Source organism: Enhydra lutris, unplaced genomic scaffold (genome assembly GCF_002288905.1).
Source record: "Enhydra lutris kenyoni isolate GAN:26980312 unplaced genomic scaffold, ASM228890v2 scaffoldscaffold21, whole genome shotgun sequence".
NCBI lineage: Eukaryota > Metazoa > Chordata > Mammalia > Carnivora > Mustelidae > Enhydra > Enhydra lutris.
Window position 1 is genome coordinate 18,875,579 of NW_019154105.1, and position 20,509 is coordinate 18,896,087.

Here is a 20,509-nt window from a genome sequence, read left to right on the forward strand (position 1 = left end):
AAATTAAAATAAAAAAATAAAAATGGAAATAATAAATAAAGATTTATTTACTTATTTTAGAGAAGGGGTGGGGCAGGGGGAAACCAGGTCTTGAGTTCAGCATGGAGTCTGGCACGGGGCTCAATCTTATGACCCTAAGGATCAAGACCTGAGCCAAAACCAAGAATCAGCCCCCTAACTGTCTGTGCCACCCAGGAGCCCCATACCCTGCTTTCTTTATTAAATGAGCATTATCAGCCACCCAGTGTTTGAGACAAACATCTAAGTCACTCTTACCTTTAAACCCACATTCAATTAAGTATGATTTTCTTGTCCTTCTCACACATGGCTCCTTCCATTATTATTCCCTCCCTGCCTCCAAGCATGATATTCTCTCCTAGGTTACTCAATATAGTTCCTCAATGATTTCGCTGCCAGTTCTGCCTCTTCATTCTAAGATTTACAGTGCCATAAATACGATCGTGTCATCTCTCTGCTTAAATTGCTCTCTTTCACCTATTCCAGACTACTTTTAAGCCTGACCTCTCATCATTTTCTCCCAAGCATCTGATACTCCAGCCTCCACCTACTCTTCCCCTAGCACAACACAGAGTCATTTCTCCAAAAATCATCTAACACTCTGCCCTTTACTTGTAATATATTCCCTAAACCCAGATTTATGCTTTAAGATTCCACTCAGATGTAACTTGCCCATGCAAATAACCAACTCTCCTATTTCCCAAATGTTGAATTGGAACTAACGTTATAGTTACCATCAAAGTGTTTTTGCTTGTTAATGCCTGGGGTTCTATTTTAAGTATAACCAAGGGCCTTATTTATCTCTCAGGCATGCAATATAATATACATACTAATGCTCCAAATATTGTTTCAAACTCAAAATAATTGAATTAATATGTTTTCCTGAATTGAGTAATATTTGATAAGGAATAAAATAGAGTATTTGTAGTTTTAATGAAGACAGCTATATGATCCCTAGAATTCAAATTATACCCTTACTTGAATCTATTATTCATAATTTTCAAAGGGTAACATAAAAATCTTCTCAATTTTTAAATAAGAGTATTACAAACAACAGCTTGAACCATACTATCTAGCCAAAAGTGGTAACTATAGAAAAAGCATATTCAACCAGTATAATCAGAATCAGAATCACTATGATTCCAGCAAAATACAGTACTTCATGTGAACTAGGAGCTTTAAGATTATAACTTAGTAGCCAAGATTCGAATATAGATGAAGCTTGTTCAATTCAGTATTTATTGAACATCTATAATGGGAAAGAGAAAGCTGAATCAAGTATGGTCCATTCATTCATGGAAGAGATTATTTTCTACAGGGAAAAGCTATCTAAACAGAATGAGGGACAGGTTGAATTCAGAAAGGCAGTTAGAAAGACTGGTAGGGGGGCGCCTGGGTGGCTCAGTGGGTTGAAGCCTCTGCCTTCGGCTCAGGTCATGATCCCAGGGTCCTGGGATCGAGTCCCGCATCGGGCTCTCTGCTCGGCGGGGAGCCTGCTTCCCCCCCCCCCCCCCCCCCCCCCTCCCCTCCTTTTGATCTCTGTCTTTCAAAAAAAAAAAAAAAATTTTAAAAAAAAAAAAAGAATTATAAAAGAATTATAGAAAGACTGGTAGGGAGGATAGGACACTCAAGGGAGAGAAAAGAACCATGAGCAAGGATTTGGACATATTAAAAAGTAATGAAAAGTTGTCTAGCTGATTTAAGTTTATGATTTGTGAAGGAGATTTCCAGATGTAACCAATATTTGTTGGCATGCAATTATGGTGACAGTGAATGCCAAGATGGCAAGTGTGCCCTCTAATTCTTTTTGTAAAATGTGTAGGCAACGAAGATTGTTAGAGTATAAAAAGAATCTTTACGATAATTTCAGAAAGATTATTCAGCAGTAACATGTAAGAATAATTTGTAGGGCTATTTGCAGGCTTTAGAATATGCCGAATAGTAATGCTATATAAAAGAAATTTATGTATCTGAGGGATACTTTAGACATAGAAAAATGAAGGAAACCAGGAAACAGGACAAAAATCAACATCATGTGCCTCCTGTTTGTAGATAACAATTGAAAGAGAGAATAGGGATAAAAGGAATGTTGTAAATGCAGATATTTTAGAAGGATAATGAGAATATTAACTAAAAAGAATATGAGGTAAATATTGGTGGGAAGACAGTGAAATTTCTAGGTATTTTCAGGCAGAAGTATTGATCCAGCATTTGGAGATACATAATGGAAGTCAGAAGAAAGGGATGGGATCATAGATACCAATTTAAGAATTATCTGTAAAAAGAAAACAACAGGTGTTGGCGAGGATATTGGAGAAAAGGGAACCCTCTTGCACTGCTGGTGGGAATGTAAACTAGTGTAGCCACCCTGGAAAACAGTATGGCAGTTCCTCAAAAAGTTAAAAATAGAGCTACCCTACAACCCAACAACTGCACTACTAGGTATTTATCCAAAGGATACAAACATAGTGATTGGAACGGACACACGCACCCCAATGTTTACAGCAGCAGTGTCCACAACAGCCAAATATGGAAAAAGCCCAAATGTCCATCAACACATGAATGGATAAAGAAGATATACACAACAGAATATTACTCAGCCATCAAAAATGAAATCTTAACATTTACAACAACATAGATGGAACTAGAAGGTATTATACTAAGCAAAATAAGTCCATCAAATACCAGGATTTCACTCACATGTGGAATTTAAGAAACAAAACAAAGGAACATAAGGGAAGGGAAAGAAAAAAAAATAAGACAAAAACAGAGAGGGAGGCAAATCATAAGAGACTCAACTCTAGGAAACAAACTGAGGGTTGCTGGAGGGGAGTTAGGTGGGGAGATGGGGTAATTGGGTGATAAGCATTAGGAGGGCATTGAAAGTAATGAGTACTGGGTATTGTATGCAAATGAAGTATAAAAAAAAAATCTAAGTTCAAGAACCATAGACTTTATATTGAAAAAAGTAAAGGACAGATACATCATGGATGGGAATAGCTGAACGGACAGTAATTTTACTGCATATGACAGATAGACATGTTAAATATGTGTGTATGTCTGTGTGGGTGTATCCATGTACGTTATGCAAGGGTAGAAGAGGTGACAAAATAAGAAAGGGGTCAAGGGTAAAGGATGAGTGTAGGAGAAAGGGTAAAGGCAGAATAATTTTCTGAAATTTTTACTTCCAAGGGTCATTTATTTTCAAGATAAATAAGAAAGCTGTTTAAAATTTAAAAAATCATCCAATTTATTTATATCTGTTTCCTTAGCAAGAAAAATGTCACCTGCGATTTATAAGGGTCATTCTCAAATGTTACTTGAAACTAGAACTTGACAGAAGTAGAAGCTAAGAATACATCGTTGCTTTTATCAAACACTGTCTCTCAACCTCCTAAGGACTGTTTTACTCTTTCAATAATTTCTAAGTATAGTGACCTCAGAGTTAATACATATCAGTCAGATTTACAGAGAAACTTCCTTATCACAGATGCAGTCCAGGTCAGAAAATTTTAATTGAACAGAATATTACAAATTTTTCACAAGCACTTTGATTTTGTTATGTAATTTTTAGCTCAATATCATTCCTTGGATTTAAAATCCAGTGACTGAGAGTTACTAACTCTAACCCCATCTTGGGGTATTAACATTCCATGTTTTGCTTAGTTAATTAATTCAACTAATATTTACTATGTTCCCGGTACTATGCTGAGGACATAGTTGTGAAGACAAAGAAGTGTGCTATGGAGCCTAGCCTATGTATCAAATAGACAAAAATGAACATAATAGAGAGATAGATAGACAGACAGATAATAGACTCCTTTCTAATAATACTTAGTACTATGAAGGAAATTAAATAGATTAATGTGAAAGTGACAGAGTGATTCCAATACCTACAGACAGTTTTATATTTTTATATGCATTTTAGCATGCAAATTTCTAAAAGGGATATTAAAATATTCATAACTTCTTTCCACTCTGTCATATTCATATTTATCACCTCACTGGGAGCATACTAGCCTTATCATTCCATCAAAAAATGCCTGCAGAAAGACAATGGGTAACACAATGTTGGATATAAGGACTTTTCAGAAGTACAAAATATTTTTGCCAGTCCCTGTGGAGTTTTCCAGGTAGCTAGGGAAAACAAGTTACATAGGCCTAAGAAGTCAATCTTGGAAATCTGTTAACAATGTTAACAATTCCATATAAAAATGCATGTCACAGAAATTCCAAGAAAAGTGTCCTTAATATCCAGCGGAGAAGAGTGGGATACGAGGTGGACCCTGAATGAGGGCAAGTGCTGGCAAGGGAGGGAGGAGGATGAAGGAAGTCCCAGGCAGTCTGCAGTTTAACAGTGGAAGAGAGGGACACCTGGGTGTCTCAGTCACTTGAGCATCTGCCTTTGGCTCAAGTCATGTTCCCAGGACCCTGGGATCGAGCCCTGCATCGGGATCCTTGCTTGGCAGAGAGCCCGCTGCTGCCCCTGCTTGTGCACTCTCTCTTCTCTCTCTCAGACAAGTAAATAAATGAAATTTTTTTTTTTTTTAAAAAGTGGAAGAGAAAATTTTACAAGAATTAGAAGGTAACAGCTTTAACACAAGCTCAGATAGCAGTGGCAATAGGAAAGCACACATATAAAACAGTTACCAATTTAATAGATAAGACAACATGTCTGATGAGAAGAGTAGGTTAGAGTACAGGAAAAAGGAGCTGTCAAATGTATTACCAGCAATAGGAAAACACTTATGGCTTTAATGCCAATAAGACTTTGCTATATTAAAGACTACTACTGAGTAAACTAAGCAATCACAAAGAGACAATGGATATTTTTTAGGATGTCTTCACACTTTCAACTTGTCCCATTTTTTAAAACATTCAATATTTTGCATGTTTTATATGAGAGTATACTCACCTTTTCAGATCCTTGGGAAAATATTAATTATAACGTACCGAAATTTTAGTTTGGGATCAGTGATGTACTGGCCATTACTTTCTTTACCTCTACCATGATGTTTCTATATTTATATGTAACAGTATTTTTATAAAACCATCTGTTTTCTGATTTTTACATTCCTATCAAAATTATTTGGTCCAGTATTACTTGTGATCTTCAGCTATTTATAGGTTTAAAAGAAATGAACAGGAAGGGGCTTAAGAGGATGGGTGAAATAGGAAATTTAAAGAATCATACATTTTTTTTTCTATTATCCATATATGCTAATCAATTCCTGTCTCCAGCCTACATCTCTCTCCTCAGTGCCAAGTATTACATATTTAAATACTTTTTTACTAACAGTCTCTGTAGATGGACAATGACTAGGGATTCCAACCTGTATTTCATAGAAGGTATTAATTTTCTCATCTATAAATCTTACCACTAGAGTTTAAAAAAAAAAAAATGACCTCAACAGTTATAGGGAAATTGCTCTATTTCTACATTTTAACTTTGGGGAACATAATGCTGTTTCACACCACTGGGTCTTTGAACATATTCACTCTACCAGGAATGAACAGCCACCAAACCCAGATCCCATCATCCCCTACAACTTGATTCTTTGTGAACACTGGGAGAGTTCATTGTTCTCCTATATATTCAGCAATATCCCGTGTAAATACTATTTTATAAGTATGTACTTAGGAAGTTTTAGGAAACTTAGTACATTTTCTCATAACTATCTATAAGTCACTCTTCCCAAATCAACCATGATCAGCTGAACTATGTGCTCATTGAAAGAAGACACTGCCCAGTTAGATGTGCATCGTAAGTATGAATACAGGAAACAGAGCGACATCACTAATGGGTTCATGGACTGCATAAGCAAAAGAACACGAATCAGAATAGGTTTATCCAGATGAGAAGTAATCTTGGACACATCATGGCCCATTTAGGGTGGGCTGCTGATCAAATTCCATGTCTATAAACTTTTATTCCATAAATAAAATTTGGAAATACTTTAAAGAGAAGCAAAAAATGATTTAGAGTTGTCACCTTTAATTCTTCCAACAAACAAATTCTAAAGCTGCTAAGACCAAGAAGCTAAAGAAGATCTACTAACCAGTACTGACAAGAGTATTACACTATACTGGAGCAACTCACTTTTGAAATCATAAAATTAACACAGTACTATCATCTCTTAATCTTGATCACATGGCAAAATGAAATTAATTCTTTTTGTCCCTTCATATTAATGGAGTTATTTAGAGTACCCCAGGTCTCTAAACATTTAAATACTAATTTAGTTTTTAAAATAAATACCAAATTTATAAAAAAGTATTTATATATTATGCAAGCTTCAAATGTATGTATATTTTCTTAATTTACATATATCTTGTATTAGGAACTAATTTATTTTTTCTACATATTTTTAAATATGCTAGAATATATAAAATTGTTTTTGTATTTTAAGAAAAGTAAGATTAAAAATCACTCGAGAATAGAAACAGAAGAAAGGTGATTAGTAGAGACAAGAAAACGCACTAGGACTAGAAAGGATGAAAATGATCATAAAATGAGACACTCTCTTATTTTGTCTCAAACTGACAGACTGTATGTATTATAAGTTTCTAAAAAAATAACTGCAGCTCTCTCACCTGACTTACCACCAACATGCAATTATTAAAACAGCATGTATATTCATCAATATATATGGAAAACTTGGAATATAAGTTTACATATTTATTACCAGAAAAGCAAATGCACATGAACAAATGCACACAAAACACATATATGTACACAACACTCAGTTATCTTGTCCTTATTAAAACTGAGGCACTTGGGGATGCCTGGGTGGCTCAGTCAGTTAAGTGTCTGCCTTTGGCTCAGGTCATGATCCCAGGTCGTGGGATCAAGACCTGCATCAGGCACCCTGCTCAGCTGGGAGCATGCTTCTCCCTCTCCCTGCCACTCCCCCTGCTGATGCTCTCTTTCACTCTGTGAAATAAATAAATAAAATCTTTAAAAAAAAAAATTGAGGCACTCATAAAGAAGAACAAACACTATGAAGCTGGTATAGATCCCTATCCAGGTGTAAACTGACACAAAGTGCATTTTTTTAATATGAGAATATCATAAATGCAAATGAGAATATTTTCAAATACTTCTTGAACTTATCTCCCATCTAATCTTGCCTAAGATTGAATTTTTTTGATCTAGCAAAGATATTTCCTATATTCTATGTAAGCAACAATGTTTTACAATCTCTTTAAAAAATAAATGACCCAAGAATAGACTCTTAACATTTTACAATATACAAACTGCTGACAGACATATAAGACAACAGTTTAGACATAAGAATAGCCTGCAAAGGGAAATCTGTAATACACAGGCAATGCTCTTGGTTGGGTAAGCATGGACAGGAATATTAAATGGCCCAGTGTTCATAAGGATTTTAATATGAATCCTGAAATATTCCTAGAACTATCTGACAAAGTCTAATATTAAAAGTTACTATCTTGAGGAGTGCCTGGGTGGCTCAGTGGGTTAAAGCCTCTGCCTTCAGCTCAGGTCATGATCCCAGGGTCCTGGGATCAAGCCCCACATTGGGCTGTCTGCTCAGCAGGGAGCCTGCTTCCCCCTCTCTCTCTGTCTGCCTCTCTGCCTACTTGTGATCTCTCTCTGTTAAATAAATAAATAAAATCTTTTAAAAAAAAAGTTACTATCTTGAGATCTTTAAGATTTTGTAATGATGACTGGTATAAAAGTGACTACTAATAAATAAAACTGACACAATGAAGATTCATATCCCAGTGATAACATTAATTTGGATGCCCCAAAATAACTAGCTATTCTTCTTATTCCCCCCAATTAGCTATTTCTAATTCAAAAGCTCCAAGCACGGAAGTGATTAGATTTGTTTTACCTTTTGGGACTATTTCACAGGCTATTTCATAGAGAATGGGCTCTCAGGGGACAACAGAGGCAGTGGAAGACCGGACAAGAGTCAAAACAGCTGTCCAGGTGAGGGATAAACATTGTGGATTATACATTGATCAGAGGAGATGGTCAGAAGGAATGAAACTAATACATACTCTAGAATGGGACAGTATACAAACAATAGAATACGACAAAATAACTTGTCGAGTCTATATGTAGAAACCTGAACCAACCTATTTTCACACTGAAAATGGGCACATATACATTCATCAAGAAATATACCAGTGTGGAAAATTTAAGATATTTATGAAGAATTCATAAATGTCAGAGTTGAAATTTAAGCAGAGGATTACAATGGGACCTCTACTTTTTACTCTCTATATTTACTATTATCTTTCCTTCTTATTAGTGAGTCTGAACTCCTTTTGAAATGATGAGAAATACTTCAATCATGAAAGAAAACTAAATAAATGGCAAAGTCAAAGATTCAATATTAATTTTATGGACTATAACCTCCATAAGAAAACAACAGTTCTATTTGTACAAAGTACACCAAATTTAAATGGTCAAATCCTAAAAATAAACCAAAATATGATAATAATCATATATAACTATAGTATTGCTGATAAAATATTTTCAAGATATATAGCAAAGCAAAATGGTTCTGACATTCAAAAATGTGAGTTAGCAGTACCCAGGTGGCTCAGTAGGTTGAGCCTCAGACTCTTGATTTTGACTCAGGTTGTAATCTCAAGGTCATGGGATCAAACCCTGTATTGTCAGCCTCCACAATCAGTCTGCTTGAGATGCTTTCCCTCTGCCCCTCCCCCTGCTTGCATATGCTCTCTCTCTCTCAAGTAAATAAAACAACTTTAAAAACAATTAAACAGGGCACCTGGGTGGCTCAGTGGGTTAAAGCCTCTGCCTTCGGCTCAGGTCATGATCCGAGGGTCCTGGGATCAAGCCCCGCATAGGACTCTCTGCTCAGCAGGGAACCTGCTTCCCTTCCTCTCTCTCTGCTTGCCTCTTTGCCTAATTGTGAAATCTGTTTGTCAAATAAATAAATAAAATCTTCTTAAAAATTAAAATTAAAATTAAATAAAAAACAAAAATAAAAACAATGAAACAATCTTTAAAATAACTAAAATTAAAAATGTTGCTCACTTTTTTCCTTCAACATCATCTATAATAAATGGAATTACGAATTCTATGTTCTACTATTTAATGTTTGAAAACTATCTCATAGAAACTAACTGATATTTTTAAAGCTCAGTGGCCATACTACCATATGAATCGGTCTTATAAATGTGAATTATAATTCATTAATATTTGAAAATATTTGCAAAGCCCATTTGGTTTCAAAAATTAGCGTGATGATATGTATCTCTTTTATAAGTCTCAATTTTTACAATTTTTACCAGTTAAATCAAGCTGAATGTTTTAAAATCAGCTCTAACCAAAAACTGAAACTGGCATAGCTGAAGAACTTTAGTTAATGTTGAACTTACTCAATGAATAAAAAGCTAAATATTCATTAAGTGCAGTAGTATAAAGTACTCTTCTTGATTTGAAATTATTATATCCCAAATTTGAAAACTGTTTTAAATAGCAGGATTCAGGATAATCATTAAGCTTTCATTGACAGTTTTATAGAAAAAAAATTATGCTATATGTGTCCATTATCTATTCTGACTTCAGAAACAAAGGATTAAAATCAAAATACCATTTCATTACTATTAGAATACATGTAATTTCATAGTTGGATAACATATATTTGGAATTAAAGAAATATATACACATTGTACTTGCAACTCTGCTTTGATTTAAGTCATGACTCTCTCTGTCAAAATGTATCATAGTGTCAAAGTTCCAGAAAGATTTCAATAAAAAATGTCATTTGAATTTACCACAAATAATCTTAGGGTCAATCAGTACAGGATTTGCCAGCAAATCTTCGAAATTTTGCTGTAGCCGACATCATTATCAAGGTATCGTTTATCAGTGATTATAGAAGAATCTCCTTCAGGACACTCCAATCAACCCATTCATTTCGCAAATATCTTCTGTTACCTACTGTGAGCCAGATACTGATCTATCACTTAAAAAATGACAAGAATCCTAACTTATCTAATCCCTGCCCTTAAGAAGCTGACGTTCTAGTAAGGTGACTGAATCAGAAAACTAGGTGGCATGTACAAAGTCAATGGTATTTAGGAATAAAATGAACATTGGATCCAGCTGAGACATATTTGGGGGGGGGGAATATGATTAATAGGACCTGATGAAGGAGTAGCTTCTGGGGGAAGACAGAGATATCAAGAATAATTCAAAAGTTGTTGCCATGATGAAAGCCTTATTTAATGATATACGGCAGTCTGGTAAATAGAACAACAATGGAGGGCAGAGACATATTTTTTAAATTCTTTTTAAAATATTAACTTTGAGAAGCCTAGGAGATATCCAAGTTGAGACGTCAAATAGGCAGCTGGATATAGGAGTCTGGGGCTATGAAGAAAAGTCCGTGAATTTGTGAGTTAGTCGCATAAAGTCGGTATTTACAGAACAAGAATGTTAAGAGGTGAAGTACGATAGAAAACCAAAAGAGTGAGCTCAGTATTTACTAACAGGTAAAGGAGGGAAATCACATAGCTTTGCCTTCAACTGAAAAATAAATATAAGAGACACAATTTGGTTCATTACATTTAAAAAAAGGAGGAGAATTCAATATTTTGAATACTATTGAAACTTAAGGAAGATGAGACTGGAAATTATCCATCATACTTTGCAACATAGAGAGAAGAGGTGGCCTGATAGAGTAATTAAAAAATATGCAATATCATGAAATTACAAATGATCAAAAGTCATGCATGCTTCTGTAAACATTTCACCACCTAATACAATATTGAAACTTCTTATACAATGTGTATATATTGATATATTTAACAAACTTTTATTAAATTCCTCCTAATTGACAAGAAATCTATTGTGGGCTGAATAGAAATCTATTGTGGGCTGTGAATTGGAAGGGGAATAATGCACGTAATGCAGTCTTTGTAAATAACAAGCCCAGATCAAAATGATACAAATACACATGAGACACTGACTAGCAGTATAGATGAAATACAGGAGTCACTAGAATGCAGAAAAATAATGATTTCACTTCTTTGTTCCACAATTTTCTTGAGGACTTCTACTTCTAAATGTTAAAATAGACCCTATAAGACTACTGGTTTATAGTGTATCCTTATGCTGAACTTTAAGAAACTAATAACTGTATGCCTATACCAGAAACAACAAAAACACCAAGTTTAAGTAAGAAAAGTATCATAATTAATGAGACACTTGCAACACTAATTTAGGATTAAGAAGAGTCCAACTACTTGTTACTTATCAGGTTTCTCTTGCCTTCTAAAAGTTAAAGCCTCCCTTCCACTCTTATTTGCATAGTATATATGAAATCCATTAAAAATGAATGAGCACAGAAGAAATATTTCACGGCAAAACAGTCACAACCAAGTTAGTATGAAAAAATGACTTAAAAGAGTCAAAGTTTTTGTCTTTAGAATTATGACAAATAAAACTGTATGATACTGGGGCGCCTGGGTGGCTCAGTGGGCTAAAGCCTCTGCCTTCGGCTCAGGTCATGATCCCAGGGTCTGGGATCAAGCCCCGCATCCAGCTCTCTGCTCAACAGGGAGCCTGCTTCCCTTCCTCTCTCTCTCTGCCTGCCTCTCTGCCTACTTGTGATCTCTGTCTGCCAAATAAATAAACAAAATCTTTAAAAAAAAAAAAAGTATGATACTCACAGAATCATAAATGTGGCAGCACAATTTCAATTATATCTTAAAATAATCCAGTATCAAGAACTCAGTCTGACACTAATTCTTCAGCGGAAAAATTGATTGATTTACATACGTCAAACAAAGCAAGTGATTCTACAAAAGGCTCCAAGAAAGCCCAGTAGGTTCACTTTCCTATTACTAATGATTAAAAAATAATAGCAAATATTTAACTTACTTTGTGCTAGAACCTTTCTGAACACTCAACCTATATTTACTCAATCACCATAACAAAACTATGAAGTAGTAACTATTATCTTCTTTTTACTTACAAGGAAGCTAAAGCAGAAAAAAATTAACTTATCCATAGTCACTTAGAAAGTATTATTGAGATTATTATATTTTATTAAGGGCTTAAATTATTTTTTTAAACATTATAAGACTCTATTAGACAAGTATATTATAAGGTATTACTGACATCAATATTGTAACTTCAAATGCCTTCCGGCCTGAGGAAGATTTAATATTACTCTGTCTTTTCAGATTTTCTTGCTTTCGTTTTATTCCAATCATTTTTGATACGATGATTTTACAACAGGAATCTGTCATATTCCAGCTCATTCTGTTGGTATTTAGGCTTGCTCTCTGTGTAATACACAAAACTTAAGAACAGTTTGATGGCGATGGAACTTGTTAGAACTGGTAGCAAACCGGTCCAGTTAGCTAAGACAAAGCACTCATGAAAAACAGCTGTCCTTTATCTCAGTAGGCCATCTTCTGTTGAGTGTTTGATCTCTGAAGAGACAACCACTTCCCCTAACAAAGAAAGGGGCACCTACTATCCAGTGAGAGCAGCCAGTGTGGGGAAGGGGGACAGATGCTGATGCCAGATGGCCCTCAAGTCTCTTGGTCTTGTTTCATAGAGGGATTGTTTAAAGCACCTTAAAGATCCTATTTCACGGTCCAAACAATTTTACCTCAGATTCCTCACCAAGACAGACTGTTTAAAATTAAATGGACACAAACTATACAGAGGCTACATCCCAATCCACCTCTTTTCTTTGGTTACTAGTGATGATGATATGATTACAATGATAAGTAATTTAAAATTAGAGGGCCAGTTTATCTTACACAGACATCTCCAACTTCGGGAAAAGGCCAGGATTTATGGGAGGAGAATGGATACAAGCAATCAATGATTATTTGAACACGAAAGACACTGAGTTTGAGACAACTGTTTAAGACTCATTATTATTTTAACAGCACCTGGAGGCTTTCCTGAGCTCCTGGTTTTAATGTTGTCCCTAAAGCTCTGCTATCCTTAGTATCAAAATCCTCAGTGAAATACATTCTGATCCCAAGGTATCAGATATGGAGTGCATTCACAAGAAAAATCTAAATATGCAAAGTGAATTAGTGTTAGGTACAATTGCTTAATTTTGTATTATCTAAGGGACACTGAGAAATACCACCTTTATAAGGAATGAACAAAGAACAAAATTAAGTATATAAATTTCTCAAGCTGTATTTATTTTCATATCTCAGTCTTATGGACTGCTGGTTTTAAGTACAAGCAATGTTAAAATGTACATTTCAGTAGGAATAAAATAACTTGGCTAAAAGAATGAGAAATAGGAATAAATTTTCATTTGAATTCAATATTGTTAATGCAAGGTACATGTACAAAGTCTTAGTCTCCCTACAGAGGTTGTACTCTAAATTGAAATGTCATTGGTATACTTTTATAAATCAGAAGTGCTAGTTCATGTATATTTTATTCTCTGTACCAATCCTTTTAGGACATAATTAAATGCAAACAAACAGAAAAGAACTAACCCGAATCAATGTGTCCTTCTGAATGACATATCCTTCATACCTGTGAAGCCATCTCATCAACAAGACTATTGCACTCATGCTCATAAATCTGAAAAGGTTGGCTGATTCCCTTCCAATCCCATTTACATTTAGAAATATGTAGCCATATAACTTATTTTTCTATTAATTTATAAAATGCTTCAGTTATGATGAAAGGCAAAATTACCTGTTTGTTTCCAAAGATAAGTTAATATTTTGATTATCTTTCTATCTCACTGCTGAGATAGCTTTTGAATATAAACTGAAATGGCACACAGATTCTGTTGTGTTTCAAAAGACAAAGCGTTCAGTTAGGATACTCCAACGCTGTCGATGGGATCATCTTTCACTAAAGCCACTTACGCCAATATATGGATAAAATGATTCATCACTTCAGCTCTACAAGCCATTATTTCTAATTAAAAACTGACCCATAAATACCTATTTTATTGTGACGTCTGTGTGGTAAATAAATTCAAGTGATCAGTAAAACACTCACCAAGGAAATTACCTTAAAAAAATTACTTCATTTCCAAGTGTATCTTCCTAATTAAAATGAATATTTCCAATTCATATTTCTGAATTGTAAATTATGATAACTTGAGTCTCTGAATATCCAATACTTAGGTAAGGTTATTGCCCTAATTTCTTAAATTATACTGCCTATGAAATAGTAGCTGTTTTTAACCATTTACTGGCCTTTTACAAGCGTGTGCATGAGAATTTACAGAGCTACCTCTTATGTTTAAAAATAAAAGCAATAAGCTGATGAAACTCCAAAATCACTTTCCCCAACTTCAAACAGTAGTGGTGAGGATAAAATCCACCTAAATTACATTTATTATAAAATTATCTGGGAATACACTAAAAGATATATGATACACAGACCCACATAATGATTACCATTACAGTCCCCAAGGCCACCTCTCCCCACCATTTTACTTAATGTATGCTTCATTCATCTTCCCCTTTAATTTTTGGTTTGTTTTCTACCCATACTTCCTTTTTTTTTGGAGAGACAACATGACACAATGGAAAACAAAAATTAGGATTGTGTTTCTTTAGATACAGATGTGTCTTTACACTGCCATTTACTAGAAGTACCTCATGGGCAACACAATTTCCTTCGCTAAGTCTCAATTTAAAATTGTCAAGGTCCAATTCCCTTTATTTCCTATGCTCCCAAATAAATTCCTAGCCAATATGTTGTATATTACCACATCTCAATATGCAAATAGGAACCACATGTTCATAGAGCCATGCATTTTCAGATCTAACTTCTATAACTTATGGCATTAATGTCCCCCCCCTTTTTTTTTCTTAAAGATTTACTTATTTATTTGAGAAAGAGAGAGCAGGGTGAGAGGGAGGGGCAGTGGGAGAGAGAGAACCCTGAAGCAGACTCCTCGTTAGGATGGAGCCTGACCCGGAGCTCCACCCCAGGATCCCAAAATCTTGACCTGAGAGGAAATCAAGAGTTGGCTGCTTAACTGACTGAGACACCCAGGTGCCCTTGTTGTTTCTCTTAAAATTCTCTTCAGTACTATCTTTCTGCACCATTGTCCTCCCCTTCTGCATCCACTTCTTTTTGTTTGTTTGTTTTTAAGATTTTATTTATTTATTTGACAGACAGAGGTCACAAGAAGGCAGAGAGAGAGGAGGAAGCAGGCTCCCCACCGAGCAGAGAGCCCAATGCGGGGCTCGATCCCAAGACCCTGGGATCACGACTTGAGCCAAAGGCAGAGGCTTTAACTCACTGAGCCACCCAGGCGCCCCCCGCGTCCCCTTCTAAATCCCTATTTAATATTAATTCTTCTCAGCTTCCTTCACTGACACCTCATCCTCTATTACATCTTTAAATGGAAGTGTTCGTCAGAGTCCCATTTTTAAACATGTTGTTACTCTACAATTCTTTTTTGGCTTACGGCTACTATATACATATTATGCCCAACTCTTATCTCAAGTTAACCTTGGAGTTGCTTCTAAGTTCCAAAACAATGCATTATCAATTGCATAAGGAACAACAAACACAACCAAGATTTTCAGGAAAACTGAAACATCCTACAACCATTAATTGCCCTTTCCTAGTAACCCCAACTCTTACATCCCCTGTGATTTCAATCTATTAAAATTGTATCACTGGTCTTCCAGTCTGCCATGTTATAAATTCTGTTATAATGCTGGAGACCTCCTTCTACTACATTCTTCACCCTCACCTAATTACATGAATACTTTTAAACCAATTCCAAAATACCTCTTAATGCCATCCCCTTCCTTTTATTTCTATCATTCCGCCAGTTGAAGGTTCTCATGAATTCATTTGGTTCTTATCTTCCACACCAATGCTGGACAGGACTATTTGAAATGGTCTCTCCTTATACTTTTATCAAGTCTCATATAACTTCACATTAGTACAGCATTCAATAACTCCCAAAATTCAACCTCAATCTATCTTCCAGATAATCTCTCACTAATCTTCTCCAAACTGGATTCACATTCCCTGAAATGTCATGAACGTTCATGACCTCTTACTTTGCCCATGCTATTCCGAGTCTCATCCCCAATTATTCTCTCTCTACTCAAAATAATTTAGCAATTCTGTTTCTTGACTGAAAAGATCATTGTCTTTCAGGTTGCTTCTCAACTCCAACATCCATCTCCTTAGAACACTCAACGCCACAGAAATACTATGTAAGCCAAGTAAGTAAAATTGTAAAATTTAGGGAGTAACCAACTCAGACAAGCTATAGGTTGCGTTATCTCAAAACTCCAACCAGTTCTCAATTTTAAAAAGTTTTAACCCCTCACACCAAAATTAATGACAAAACTCATAAAATGTAGTCCCCTTAGAAATATCTCTTCAGGGGCACCTGGGTGGCTCAGTGGGTTAAAGCCTCTGCCTTCGGCTCAGGTCATGATCCCAGAGTCCTGGGATCGAGCCCCGCATCGGACTCTCTGCTCGGCGGGGAGACTGCTCCCTCCTCTCTCTCTGCCTGCCTCTCTGCCTACTTGTGATTTCTGTCTGTCAAAAAAAAAAAATCTAAAAAAAAAAAAAAAGAAAAGAAATATCTCTTCATAATATTAAGGATAAAAATTAGTTTGTTTCACCTATATTTTTCTTAAAATTTCTGAAAAGTGTTAGTTTTTCTGTTATCTGCTAAACTTACTTTTTATGGGCAAACTAAGATAGCAACTTATAATTTCTATTTATCTGTTCTTAGATATATATAGATATATATATATATACACACACACATACACTTTTATGCATAATTCATATATTAAGAATATATAAACTCCTAAAACAATTCATGAATATCACATTACCAAAATTTTATGCAAGTGAAAAGTGTGTTGACAGATTGCTATTAATTAATAAGACAGCAGGATATCCCCACCACACCTTATTAAACTTAACAATAACAATGAATTAGATATTCTAAAGCATTTAAGTTGGCATCAAGTATTTATTTGCATATGCTACCTAAAAATAACTTGGACTAATTTTGTTTTCTTTTCTTTCATGTTTATAGAAAATATCTTGGAAACCTTAGTATACACTATAACCAATATAAAAATAAGATGCTCCATAATACTTCCATTTTGTCTTATCTGTGTTTATGCATAAACATGATATGTTTGGGAATATGTTAGTATGTGTTGATAAGCATAGTAATGCCATATGTTTGTCACAATCTTTGATGAAAATACATGATGAAGAATCAAATAAACTAGAAATAAAAATTTTTTTTTTATTTAGAAAAAGCCAAATATCTAAAATGTTTTAAGGAAGACATTTTGAAGATTTTCTAGTATATCCTTGTACAAGTTATCAAAGTTATATAAATTAAGGGATGTGTGAAATAGGTGAAGGGCATTAAGAGTACATTTATCTTGATGAGCACTGAGTACTATATGGTATTGTTGTATCACTGTATTAAACACCTGAAACTGTTATAACATTGTAAGTTAACACTGTAAGTTAACTACACTGGAATTAAAATTTTTAAAGAGTTACACAAATTAAAAGATAAGTCAGGAAAAGATTCTCAAACGTGGTAGTACCTCATTGGGACCTTGAAGGATAAATAGATATTTTGAAGACCAAGAAAGATGATGGAAAGAAGTAATGATGATTTGAAAAAAATTCACATCTAATTATAAAACTGTGAATGGTATTTAGCCACGAATATACAAGAGATACTTACCTCAGCAAAAAATTATGTTTTTGTTTTCTGGAAAATGGACACTAAAGTCAGTACCATGAAGGTACTCTGACTCACGAGTATCAAACATATTTGTGGAACTATCTAGCATCAAATGACTTTAGTAAAGTTCCTAATATTTAGTTATTTGATACTGCAGATAATAATATCTGTATAAATTAATTTTAATCAATTTGTAAAGTTAATAAAGTCATAAATTAAATCATGCTAAAATCGTAAGGTAAATTTTCCTACTTGTATTCAGCATCATGACGTAAAGAAATATTTTTCATGAGTTCTCTGTATACAATATAGGAAAAATAAGCAGGTCAAATGAGGAAGGCACTAGAACAATAATAAAGTGCCATAGAAATATAATGTTTCTTCTCGTTGATACTATTATTAGACTCTAGTGTTTTTCACATGCATTTCATTTGATCCTCACAGCAATTGTGTTAATTTGTTAGTTACACGGCATTTGCCAGTTTTACAGAAAACTGTTAACATACAAGTACTTTGCCCCAGGTTATTCAGTACTTAAGAGATAAAGCTAAAACCTGAATATAGGTCTTCCAATAGCATTCTAAAATAACTAGAGTGGGACTTCTATGTGGTGTGCAAATTTCTTTGAGACGGCGATTAAAAAAAGGAAAGATTTAAAGAATGAAGTTCTAATCCACCTTACCAAATAAGGGGCTTTATTGACCTAGGATAAGATTAATCTGTGCTTTTGTTTCGTTTTCTATAAAAATGAGACTCTGAACTAATCGCTAAACTTTTGTCCAGTGGAAATATTTTATTATTCTAGGATTTGCCATGATAGAAATATCTATAAAGAAACACTAACCAATGTTATTTAGAGAAGCCAAAATGTTTTAAGAGTACTAGTTAGTAAATCTAATGCACATTCATATAGTAAAGCTCCCTAATGTAAAAGATATCATGGAAGAAAAAAATGAAGAGAATAGAAATGTGGTCCTTAAAGTTTTTGACTGTGTAGTCACACCAAACCATATCTAAAGTTGTAAAAACAAAGAAAATATTGTTTAAAATATTTAAATATATCTTACTTTTTTGAAAATACAAATACAGTCATAATAACTCTAAAAATGTACAAGCATATATTATAAATGAATTGTACCTACACTTAACACAATAATTATCTAAGCTATGAATTTTGAGAATATAAAGCCAAGGAAAACCATAATATCACATCTTGAATCAAGGAAACTACTGAAATGTATGACATAGGATTTCTATTCATAGTCACTAAAATGTAATAATATCTGAATTAAATTAATATACTTTTGCCTCCTATAAATTATGGCGCCTTTAAAGCTTACTATATACTACCTATATATCCAGTTGAGTATCTGTGCCTAAACTCCCCTCAGAAGCAGGACTATTCACCACAGTTAATAAAATTAAGGACTGAGCCATATTACTTTCATTAACAGATATTAATGTGAATGAATAGAACATTTTACTGGAAAAGGAACCAAAGATTGGGCCTTATTAATTTTCTGAACAGAATGTAGTTTCTCTATTCAAATGGTCTGTTTTAATTCAGTGTTTCTTTCACAGAATTTTTCAATCTGTATCATTTTATCAAAGAATAAAGCACTTAGCAAGAACCCCTGCCAAAAAAAAAAAAAGTGTCAATAAGAACACTGTCAGAAGAATAAGGCCCTGGAAGACCATAAGGATCAGACACAGATGACTCCAAACGAAATTTGATCTAAATTTGCTGCCTTTTTGGAAACAAAAGAAGTTCCGACATTCAGAGCTCCAAGCGTGTTCAGCTGCAGAATATCAACAACCGCTATGGCAGAGACTGCTGGGTGATTACCCAATATCCGTTCTCTATTTCCTCCCGACTGACATAACTCCACTTCCTCTAGCACAGGCCTGTTCTCAGCTTAAAAAGAAATTACAGTGGGGTACCTGGGGGGCTCAGTTGCTTGAGCGCCTGCCTTCTACTCAGGTCCTGACCCCAGGATCCCAGGATGGAGTCCTGCATGGGGTTCCCAGCTCTGCAAGGAGTGTGCTCCTCCCTTTGACCCTCTCCCCTCTCATGCTCTCTCTTTCTCTCTCTCTCTCTCAAATAAATAAATCGAATCTTTAAAAAAAAAATTACACTTCCATTATTTCAGATATGGAAGAATACAAAGCATTATTTTTTCTAATGAATTATGAGTAAGTTCTTGAGTGTAATGGCTCAATAATCTCCAAAAGGAATGGCAGTCCTCGACGAAAGGTGCCTTTTGCCTTGTCCTTCCCCTTTTCCAGCCAGAATATGCGGACTGACACTACAGTGACCATTTGCAAGTATGAGAATGAAGGTCACATATAAGGACAAAAGAAAAACTGAGTCCTATGAAACCATACCAGCCTACATACTCTGTGTCTGGATGACTCATTTTAGGATAATAAAAAAATCTTATCTTTAAGCAATTTGGACCAAACTCCATAGCTAATTGAAACACTTGCCTAAAATGTGTCTCTCATTTAAAAAAAACAATTAATAAATGTTCTTGAAAGCCTTCACCGCACTACCATCAACAAACAATCAACCTGATCCTGTTTGACCTGTTACTTCAGCAGTCAAAAGTTTCCCCCAGGGACGCCTGGGTGGCTCAGTTGGTTAAGCAGCTGCCTTCGGCTCAGGTCATGATCTCAGCGTCCTGGGATCGAGTCCCACATCGGGCTCCTTGCTCGTCAGGGAGCCTGCTTCTCCCTCTGCCTCTGCCTGCCATTCTGTCTGCCTGTGCTCGCTC